The 10,571-nt window shown below is 35.8% G+C and overlaps 1 long non-coding RNA gene across 1 annotated transcript in view; it reads right to left on the bottom strand.

Annotated features, from left to right (window-relative positions):
* LOC139823859 (uncharacterized) overlaps positions 1 to 10,200 on the bottom strand; it is a 315,960-nt gene extending 305,760 nt beyond the window's left edge. Inside the window, exon 1 of the long non-coding RNA XR_011734917.1 lies at positions 10,100 to 10,200. This is a non-coding gene — a long non-coding RNA (uncharacterized lncRNA). The remainder of the gene's footprint in view (positions 1 to 10,099) is intronic.
* Positions 10,201 to 10,571: the final 371 nt, after the last annotated feature.

Raw genomic sequence — 10,571 nt, 5'->3', positions numbered from 1 at the left:
TGTATTCCGAGAACTGTTGACAGGTATGCGAATAACAAGTCACAATGAGCCTTTTGTTCGCGGCAACACCTGGCGCGATGGAACGCAGAAGCGACGAGCAACACCTGCGAGCATAGGATAAACAGGTGCGACGCAGATGTTAATGGGCGTAACCCCTCTAGAGTGGGGTGCCAGCCCCGAAGTCAGGAGCCCGAGCGGATAGCCCGGGAGGTAGCGACACAAAAGTGTCAGCGATTTGATTAGTCTTGGAACAAAGTAATTTCTCTTGTTTTAATAGTGTTGTTGATGAAATGCAGAGTCTGGCTGCGCTGTCTCGCTGGAATGGGCGTTGCGGCGCCTTTGATCTTGTCGAAAAAACACTTATGTTGAAAGAATTTGATTAGTGCTGAGCTTTTATATATTTATTGTTTTTTGTATAAAAAAATGTTTTAGAAGAGTCTGGCATGCAACTGACACTGGAAAATGAGTCTGGCATCCTCCCAAAGTCGTTGTAAAAAGTCGATTTGTAGAATCATTTGATTAGAGCTGTAACTTGTCAAGATGGTAGTTTAAATATATAAAATTATAAAAAAATAAGTCTGGCTACTTGTACTGGCTGGAAAATTGGTCTGGCACCCCCTTTAAAATCGTCTGCACGAGCGCGCCGCGCGCCGGTAGCTCGTTGCCCGCCATATCTCTAAATATTATTAACGCATTACTCATTGAAAAAGATTTTACTTGTTCAAAAGGAAAAACGTAAACGATTTCGTGCTTATTAGTAGTGGAATGATGTGTAATTAATTATGTAATAATCAGAAATAAAGTAATTTAAAAATAAAACTATATTTTAAAGTAGTCAACATTATGCAAGTATAAAAAATCAATTAATTTTATTTATTAAAATTATTAATTTATTCATGGATAATCTGTAATTAAACTTTCAATTTCTGATGAACTTTCATTGTCATTGGTGAGCTCGGTGTTGTCGGTATCGTCATCGAATTCTTCTTCGATTTCCTTTGATTGAGTACGTTCATGATCTGAAAATGATTCAGTTGAATTTATTATAATATTAAAATTACACGATTTTAATAAGCTGCGATAAAAACAAACTTTTACGAACTAAACTAATTAACTCGTTTTATTTGCAAAAAAATAATTATTATCTTAAAATCATATTTCTAAAGTCATGATTAAAGATTTATTAACAGTATTGAAACCAAAATTCTTTATATTTTTATAAACTAAAATATTATAATATTATAAATGAATAATTAGTTATTATAATAATAAGTATCTTTATTAATTTCAAATTATTTGTTGCATTATTATTATAACTTTATTATTAGTTTATTTATTCAAAATTAATTTTGCATTTATTTAAAATAAAATAATTTTATGAAATATACCTTCATTTTCTTCCTCATTTGATTCAAGTAATATATCGCTCACGAACGGGGGCAGTTGCATTCCTTCGAACCAAGTAAACTCGTACTTTTCGTCAACTTCTTTCCAGCCATTCTCAATCGGAGACAAATTTGTCATATGCTGCAAATAAGCATTTCTCCAAATGGTTGCGATGTATGACGCTCTCAAAAGTTGTTGCTTTAATTCGGATTGACATGGAGGTATAGTTGACGCATCAAAGTTTTTGGTGCAGATTTTCAATTCTTCATTTGAATCTTTACATGAATAAGCTTTGATAAACATTGTGTATCTCGATTCATTAACGGTGTTGATTTTGTTTATTCCGTAAACTCTGCAAGTGAATTCTTCTAAAATTTTAAATACACTTGTTGAATCGTTGTTTTCAAGATCTCCTAAATTAGCAAAGGCTTTTTGATATATATCAGAGCTGCATAAAAAACTTAAAGGACGCTTTTTTCCTTTTCTAAAGAAAGCAGGATTGTAGTCACACCCAGTGAATGCATGGAATCCAGGCAGAGCTTTACAAATGTTTTTACCAAGTGACTTATATAATTCAGTTACATTTATAAATCTTTGCGTATTTGACACACCAAGTTCAATCCAGATTTTAATATTATCATTTTTTAGATTATCCATATTTCCTAGCATAATAACAAGAATATCCGTATCGAAGCATCTTATCAAAACATTTGAATAGTAATTAATGTTACAAACGTGATAAATTATTTTAGTGTCAGCTTCTTCATGTTCGGGACATGACAGATCTTCACAAATATTTCTTATAATTTTATTGTTTTCTACTCTATATTCATAACAATAATCAAAATTTAAATAAATCACCTTAGAACCAATGAACGGTGCCAATTCATCATTTGTCCAATTTTCAATTAAAAAGTTTACTAACGCATTTTTAAAGTGTGCATTTCTGAGCTCTCGGGTAAAATCTGCAGGCCGCTGTTGATTACCACCAGAAATAACATACATACAGTTTTCTGAGCTACCTCTCAAAGCACGTTCATTATCTTTAATGGAAGGCGTAAAATAACGGTCAAAAACTATAATTATTTTTGGTGCATTGTATGACGTAACCATTGTTGAAATTTTTTGTGAAATCTTACTAAACGTAACTGGAATTTCCTTCATGCGATGCAACAGAAAAAAACCATTCAAAATAGCTACATGTGTGTATGTTGGTTCTTCTGATTTAATTTCTTTTTCTAAACATTTTAACAGAGCTGACTTATCAGTTTTACAAATCGTTCCGTCGATGTGACACAGAGAAAAAGGTATTGGCGTCAATGGATAAGAAAAAATTTTTTCAAGATCTACTTTGTTTTTAAGTGCAATACCCAGAAGATGGCCAAACAAGTCTCTTTGCATTCGTATTTCTTGTACTTTTCCACCTATTGCAACTTTCTTTTTTTTTTATTGTATCTGTAAATGTCATTATTTTATTTTGTTTAATTGTTTGCATAAATCGTTTTTCATTTAATGCACATCCTTCAATAAATTTTTCACGTAATTCTTGTCCGTTTATTTCAACATTTAATAAAAAATGTGCTATACTATCGGTTGTAGCCTGCCCACTTGAGATATTATATAAAAAATTTTTTTGTAAATCTGTTTGAAAAGGATTGATATTCTGATTAATTCTGTTTATGAAGTTTTGAATTTGTAAAGTGCTTTGTTTAATTTTATTTCTTTTTAAATCTTCAGTAATATCTTGACTTTTTTTCAAGCCAACTTCATTCAAAACATGCGTAATAATTTTCGATCTAAAACTATGATTTAAACACCAGCGTTGCCGAGCTGCAATAGAATTCGTATTGTAAATGATACCGGTTAATTTGCTGGCAGCGTCCGCGTTTATTGTTTGCTCTAATGTTAAATCTACTGGCTGTCTTGAGAAACCTTTCTTTGTTCTCTTAACACCAAAAGAACCTTTTTGTAAAACTTCTTTCAGTCCTGGATAAGATTCATCAACTTTTAATAAATTGTCATGATATTTAACAATATAGCGAGCGTAATTCGGTTGATTGAAAATAAAAAACAAGTTTCCTATTTTAGGCAAAATGTACTTAAATAATTCTAAATCTGCAGTTCTAATACTTGTATTTAGCATTAAATAATAGTCTACAAGTCTTATATAAATCATATAATACTGTGCTGTTTTACCATGCTCACCGTTCATTGTTTTTTTTTTCATACTGTTTATAATTTTCGAGTAATTGCAAAAGTTCTTCGTCAGTTATAGCTGGAGTCACAACTTGATTTTGTTTGAATTGAATAAGATAATCTTTTACATGATTGCTAATTATTACATTGAATTTATTTAAAAAACTTTCAAAGTGTAACATTTGTAAAGCTAGAGAAATTACTGGGTGTAATCTTTTGCATCGATTAAAGTGTTTTCCATTTAAAAAACCACTAACTGAGCCACTTGCTAACATTTCACAATCGACCATGATGTTTGTCAATTCACAATTATCGATAAATTTCCCTATAGCTTTAAAATAAGCCATCATTATATGGAAAGAACCTAGGTGTATAAAAACATTATCTAGTCGTGGAGCTTCTGTGCATTGTAATTGAAGGGCGATCTTAGCAATAGCCAAGTCGTATGTAATTTGTATATATGTCTCTCCGCACTCATCTGCAATTTTTTGGCTTTGCTGCATTGTATGTAAAACGACAGGTATACTTGTCGGCGATGAATTAATAGTTGTTAAATAGGATATTTTTTGAGTTGCAGTTTTATCTTTATAAATAAAACTATAAAATCCAACCCACATAGGTATGTTGGGAATTTGTAAATAATGACAAAGTACCCATGAAAGATATACATTTTTTACGGTATCCAAATTATCTGAAATTGAGAGACGCCTGACATCGTTAAGAGGTAATAATGTTTGGTTTAAGTGTAATTTTTTTGAATAAGATGGTAATTCTGCAGTTATGGCATCAAAACTTCTTCTTTTTTTCCGTGCTACTTGTGCATTAGTGGAGCATGTTGGCATATCAGTACTACTATCATTATCTATTTCAAAAGTGTCTGAGGGTACATCGTCAACATTATGTTCATGCATCTGGATGTCTTGAAATATAATTCCCACGGTGTCATGTAAAGTATCTTTTCCGGTGCTTGTATCAACAAATCTATCGAAATTATTGTAAGCTACTCCTGTGCATAAGCCTGGTCTTTTTACTATATCTTCTGGACAAACTTGTGCTTCATTAGTCGATGTAAATGTCGCTTCAGTTTCCAATTCTTCTATAGTAGTATATCCTGCGCAGTGCCCGTATTTATTAATAATATTAACGACCTTTTTGCTATTCGTAATACTTTTCAATGCCATGCCAAGGCAAAGGTGTTTTGATGTTTTTATGTGACCATTCGAAACAGCATAAATCACATCTTGCGAAAAAGAATTTGCCAATCGCTGGCAATGTGGATTTCGCTTACGTCGAACGTTATTGCCACTGAGTAGAATGGAATAAAAATCATTAAGCTCTTTTGGAATAGAACATTCTCCTTGTATAATGTCATTTGCTCTAACTGTATTTGAAATTTTACTTTTTTGTATTTGTTTGATTTTGTTTCTCAAAAGAAGTGCTACTTCCTGAATCATGTCGCATTCTTGTAGAGATATAACATCCTCCTGTTGTAACATTGTGTGTGTTTCATATGGCTTAACAATTTTTTTTCGGTTCACGATTACTATTCTAATCTTTCTTGGAAAAGTGTCAGATATTTTTTGTTCCAAATGTTTCGTAGAAAATAGATTTGATGATGATTGAAAGCCTGCTGCAAACTTATTTTTTAAATTTTCAGTATATAATGTATATAACGTATTTAGCAAATAACATTGTTTTTTGTCAATAATATTTTTTTTAATAAAAACACATAATTCTGTAAAAGCATTTTTATGCTCATCTCTTGTTAAATGCCACTCTGTCTGTTCTTTTGGACATAAATTTCTACATTTATTTTCATATAAAACTTTACAAATTGAATGATAGAACATCTCTGCATTTTGACATTGAAATTCACGAATTGTTTGGAGCATCGATATATCTTCTGCATCTGTTGCTTTAGATTTAATAATTTCAATAGCGCTTTCTCCTAATGAATACAATGCTTGATCTCGAGATTTATATACTTTTCGATTTTTATTGCAAAATAAACATATAATATTCTGAGGTGTCTCCCCTACCTCCATACTTTTAATTGAAGCTTTATCTTCCGTACTTTGTTCGACAATACTTTCACTGAAAAAAATATATTTCATGTATAACAGTTGAAAAAATAAATGTTATTTAGATAATAAAATGTTAGTATATATTTTCGAGCTTTATAACTACATTTTAAATGTATTTTGAAATATTTGTGAACGCTTTAACCAAAACTATTCAGAAAAATATTTGAAATAAAATATCAGTGAAAAAAATAAGATATACAAAAGTATAAATTAACTACATAAAAATGCAAAAATAAAATTTTTAAATTACATTTTTTAATGAAAAATTACTAATAAATTACATCTAATAAATCTAATAATTATAATTTAAATTTTTATTAAAGATTTTGAAAATCAAAAATTTTTTTTTTAAGTTATATATAAAAATGTTCACTTACTGTTCTGTAAACGATGGGTCCACTGTAAATGCTGATGGCTGTGCTATTGATTCACCAATAGTAGATTCTGATGGTGGTTCTGATACAGATTCACTTGTTTCTGGTGTCTGTAATGTACACATAGACATAATATATTTAGATCGAGCGTATGCCTTTATTTGAGGAGTGGGGGTATAGGTTCACGTAGAAGTCGCGTGACCGTTCCTTCTCTCTCGTTCGCACGCAATAGAGAGAAACGTTCCCGTGGAAGGAGAGAGAACGAACGGTCTCGAAAAAGAGTGTCTCTTTTCTATTTTCTACGTGCACTTATACCTCCACTCCTTAATACTCAGTCTATACTTACTATGTCCATAGATGTACATGGCTGTGATGTAGATGTCTTTTCTCTGTACTTGCTCATTAAAGCAGTAAAATTTCTGTAGCATTGCAAATGATAGCAATGAATGTCCGTGACGATCGTTGGTAATACAACATCTGCAAACTTCAATTTGTTTGCTTTTCGAATATCCAAAATTTCCTTGCATTTTGTCAACGTTGCATCCGTAAACACATTGATTTTACCTTTTGCTGACTTGCAAATCACGCAAAACTTGTTAACTGAAGCCATTATTTGCAAATAATAACACGGCGTATTACACGATACAGTACTCAGTCTCTACTGATCGATACATCTCACAGGAAACTTCGAAAAACAAAATGTAAGCAAGGAAAGAAATAGAAAAACAGACAGAAAGAGAGAGAGAGAGGCAGAAAAACAGAGAGAGTAAAACTTTCTCTGTTTTTCGGCGGGCTACAAACAGCCGGTGTACTCAGGTAGACAATATTTAAGGAGACTGCCAAATTGCTTTTCCGATCAACAGTCACACTAATGCATTTATAATTTTGTGCATTAAAACTGCTATCTTATTATATTTCAGCTCTAACAAATTTATTTTTCATGAATAAAGTGTTAAATAATATCCAGAGATATGCGGGCAACGAGCTACCGGCGCGCGGCGCGCTCGTGCAGACGACTTTAAAGGAGGTGCCAGACCAATTTTCCAGCCAGTACAAGTAGCCAGACTTATTTTTTTATAATTTTATATATTTAAACTACCATCTTGACAAGTTACAGCTCTAATCAAATGATTCTACAAATCGACTTTTTACAACGACTTTGGGAGGATGCCAGACTCATTTTCCAGTGTCAGTTGCATGCCAGACTCTTCTAAAACATTTTTTTATACAAAAAACAATAAATATATAAAAGCTCAGCACTAATCAAATTCTTCCAACATAAGTGTTTTTTCGACAAGATCAAAGGCGCCGCAACGCCCATTCCAGCGAGACAGCGCAGCCAGACTCTGCATTTCATCAACAACACTATTAAAACAAGAGAAATTACTTTGTTCCAAGACTAATCAAATCGCTGACACTTTTGTGTCGCTACCTCCCGGGCTATCTATATGATTTTCCCCGGGCCGTGAGGCGGGGCTGAATCGCGTAGCAAATCTATGATCGGGTGGCAGAGCGGATCTCGAAAGCGATACGAAATTACTTTGGGCGCCAGGTGTGGATACGGCCACACCACCGTTTACTCTAACCCGCGAAAAGTACTCTACATGAACTCTACATAGATCCGAAACAAACTCTCCTTATCGATATAACTCTTAATTCAATAGTCAAGATACACCCGTTCTGGCCGATCGCAACGACTGCTCAGGATTTTCGGTAGAGGGTCGTGGTTCTTACATAGGCCGAAGGCGGAGGGGTTTGACCGTGGTGAGGCAAAGACAAACACAAAAGAAAGCACTCAAGTAACATGTAAATCAAAATATAATATAAGAGGAAGCTTGATAATTGCGTTACAACTTGCAGGACGCGAGCGAAATATTCGCCGCGATCAATCGCAATCCATCGACCACGTAAGGTCTTTCGAAGGGTCTGCGCGGTATAAATGAACTCGGACGCAGAAATAATATTCCCGGAAAAACGTACGGGTAACTTGTACTAGCAATAAGGAACAATCTACGCGATGAAATGCGCGAAACGTAATAATATACGCCGACGCACTAATACACGCAAGAAATAATCTACGCTATGAAATACGCGAAAAGTAATAATATACGCCGACGAAATAATATACGCAAGAAAGAATCTACGTGAAACGCAGTAATAGAGCTTAACAGGAGCGCGAACACTAATATCAAAATCATATACGGAATGCGACCATATAGGCTAACGCACGGAATAATACCCGTAAACGAAAGGATACGCGCAATCGTAACGAAAGAGTACACGCAATATACGGGGTACGATTCTTCTCGCTCCTCGGTCCACTCCGCGAGCGCGTGATACTTCCGCACGATACACTCCGGGGCGCGTGATATCTCCACCCGAAGGGACGCAACTCTAAACGGTAAACGGAACTCTAAGACCAAAAAGCGGAACGGTAAACGGAATAATCCGAAATGCACACCCCCGACTCGTTACTCCGTCGCCTCACACTCGAAGCACCGGGCGCGGTAATTAACGGGTCTACGTGCCGATACGCCCCAGAATGAATGCACGGACGAGATTCACGCCACCGTGGACGCGAGGCTTGCGATTAACGAAACACTAATGGTGCGTGTCCACCTGCGAGTAAAACTCTCAAGAGTAGCTCTCGAGATTGATTCTAGCAAATGGACATACTCATGAGAGAACCTAACGGAGAATGAATCGCAACTCTCGGCGAGCGAACTTGTTAAGACCTACTCGCAAATCGACACAACGTTATTTTACTCTCGGAGATCAACTCGCCAAACTCGAACGCTGTTCGTATTTTGAGAGCTACATGTTGAGAGTAAAAACCGAGATGGCAAAAGTTTGTTCCTTTGATGACACAAAGGAACTTATTGAATAATGCGGAAATCATGTACTATTGTAGAATACGATACTTTATAACTACTGTGACAGAAATAAAAAAATTTTTAAATTTTTATGTTTTGCGAATAAAGTGCGAAAAAAATTCATAATTTAAAGAATTAGATAAGAATATTTTTAATACATTCTCTAATTACTTAGTCAATAATTAGTTACATTTTAGTTTTACATAGTTTGCACGTTTTATAATAGTTACACTGTAGTTTACAGTGCTGAAAGTAAATACATTTTTACATCGCGAATTAAGTACCTACATTAAAAAAAAGAAAATAAAATTATTAAATATTTACATATAAAAATCTAACATCAAGGTATTTCGCAAACTGAAAACTAAATAATAATATCGCACTATGTATTCCACTTCACAATTTGTAAGTCTGCAGAAACTTTTAATTGTTGGGAGTCTTCAATCTTAAGCTATCAATAATTAGAGCAGATCCGGCACCTGCGATCAATCCATTGCTTGACCCAGAAGGTCTTTTTGTTGTTATTTAACACCCTTTTCTTTTTAAAATAATGCTAGCCATTATAGTAGCCGCAAGTTTTTTCGTTTACGAGACATTATGATGTCACCACTCTCAGAGATCGACTAAAAAAGTACGTAAGTGGACACGGTTTTGAGAGAACTCTCCGAAAGAATACTCTCTGGCTTCTCACGAGATGCTCGCGAGAGTACAATGTCAGAAAAATTACTCTCAAATGGACAGTGTCAGAATCAATCTCGAGAGCTACTCTCGAGAGTTTTACTCGCAGGTGGACACGCACCTTAAGACTACCGGAAACGCGAAATAAACCCTCGGATTAACAGAAGCGCGAAACTAATCCTCGGGTGACTGTTGAGCCGATCCGCATAATCACATAACACTCGCAAGGATCGTGACGCGTGGCAAGGCCGCCACGTCGTACGCCGACACTATCACACGCAATCATACACCGGATTGTCGAGTCGAGCGGAAAAGGACCCCCCTTTTACTCTATTCACGGGGTAGCAGCGGGCGGGATATGTCAGACCCGTAAAAATGATCGAAGCAAGAATCCCGAGGGATTCACGACATTAGTGCGTAGGTCGGGAAGCGATCCTACGCACATCTCCAAATACGAAATACGATACGTGAAACGGTACTCGACGTTCCGCCTCGCTGGCCCCGTTACCTTACTTTCGGGATTGCAGGTCGTTTACAACCCTCTCGTGGTCCTCGATCCTTCCTTCTTAGTGGGCTTTTAGGGCCGCCGCCCTCGCTTAATACACCCTCAGGACTCCTCGCCGGACATCCACGCACGCTCGAGATCGGCCCAACAGTGACGATCGTGGCGGGCCCGCTTCGCGGCCTCCTATAATTTTGGGGCGCTTCCCCGCACCGGCGGATGGCGCCACCCGGCCTACTCGGGCCGCCCGACCGCTTCCTCCTGTAACTAATAGCTAAACGAAAAACATGATAACTCGACGATAAGCGGGTACGCGCGCAATACAAAGGTTTGAGTGACGAAGAATGTGACGTGCACATCGTGCAACGTCACAGGGTATATCAAGTTTGCAGTTACGTAATCAAGCAAAGCTTCAACAGTTCGCATCGAAAGACGAGCTGCTAACGGCGTTTGAAAGTGTCAACCTGATGAGGAGAAA

This window comes from Temnothorax longispinosus, unplaced genomic scaffold, assembly GCF_030848805.1.
Source record: "Temnothorax longispinosus isolate EJ_2023e unplaced genomic scaffold, Tlon_JGU_v1 HiC_scaffold_20, whole genome shotgun sequence".
Lineage (NCBI taxonomy): Eukaryota > Metazoa > Arthropoda > Insecta > Hymenoptera > Formicidae > Temnothorax > Temnothorax longispinosus.
The sequence above is the reverse complement of the archived record's forward strand: the minus strand, read 5'-3'. Positions and strand labels throughout refer to the sequence as shown.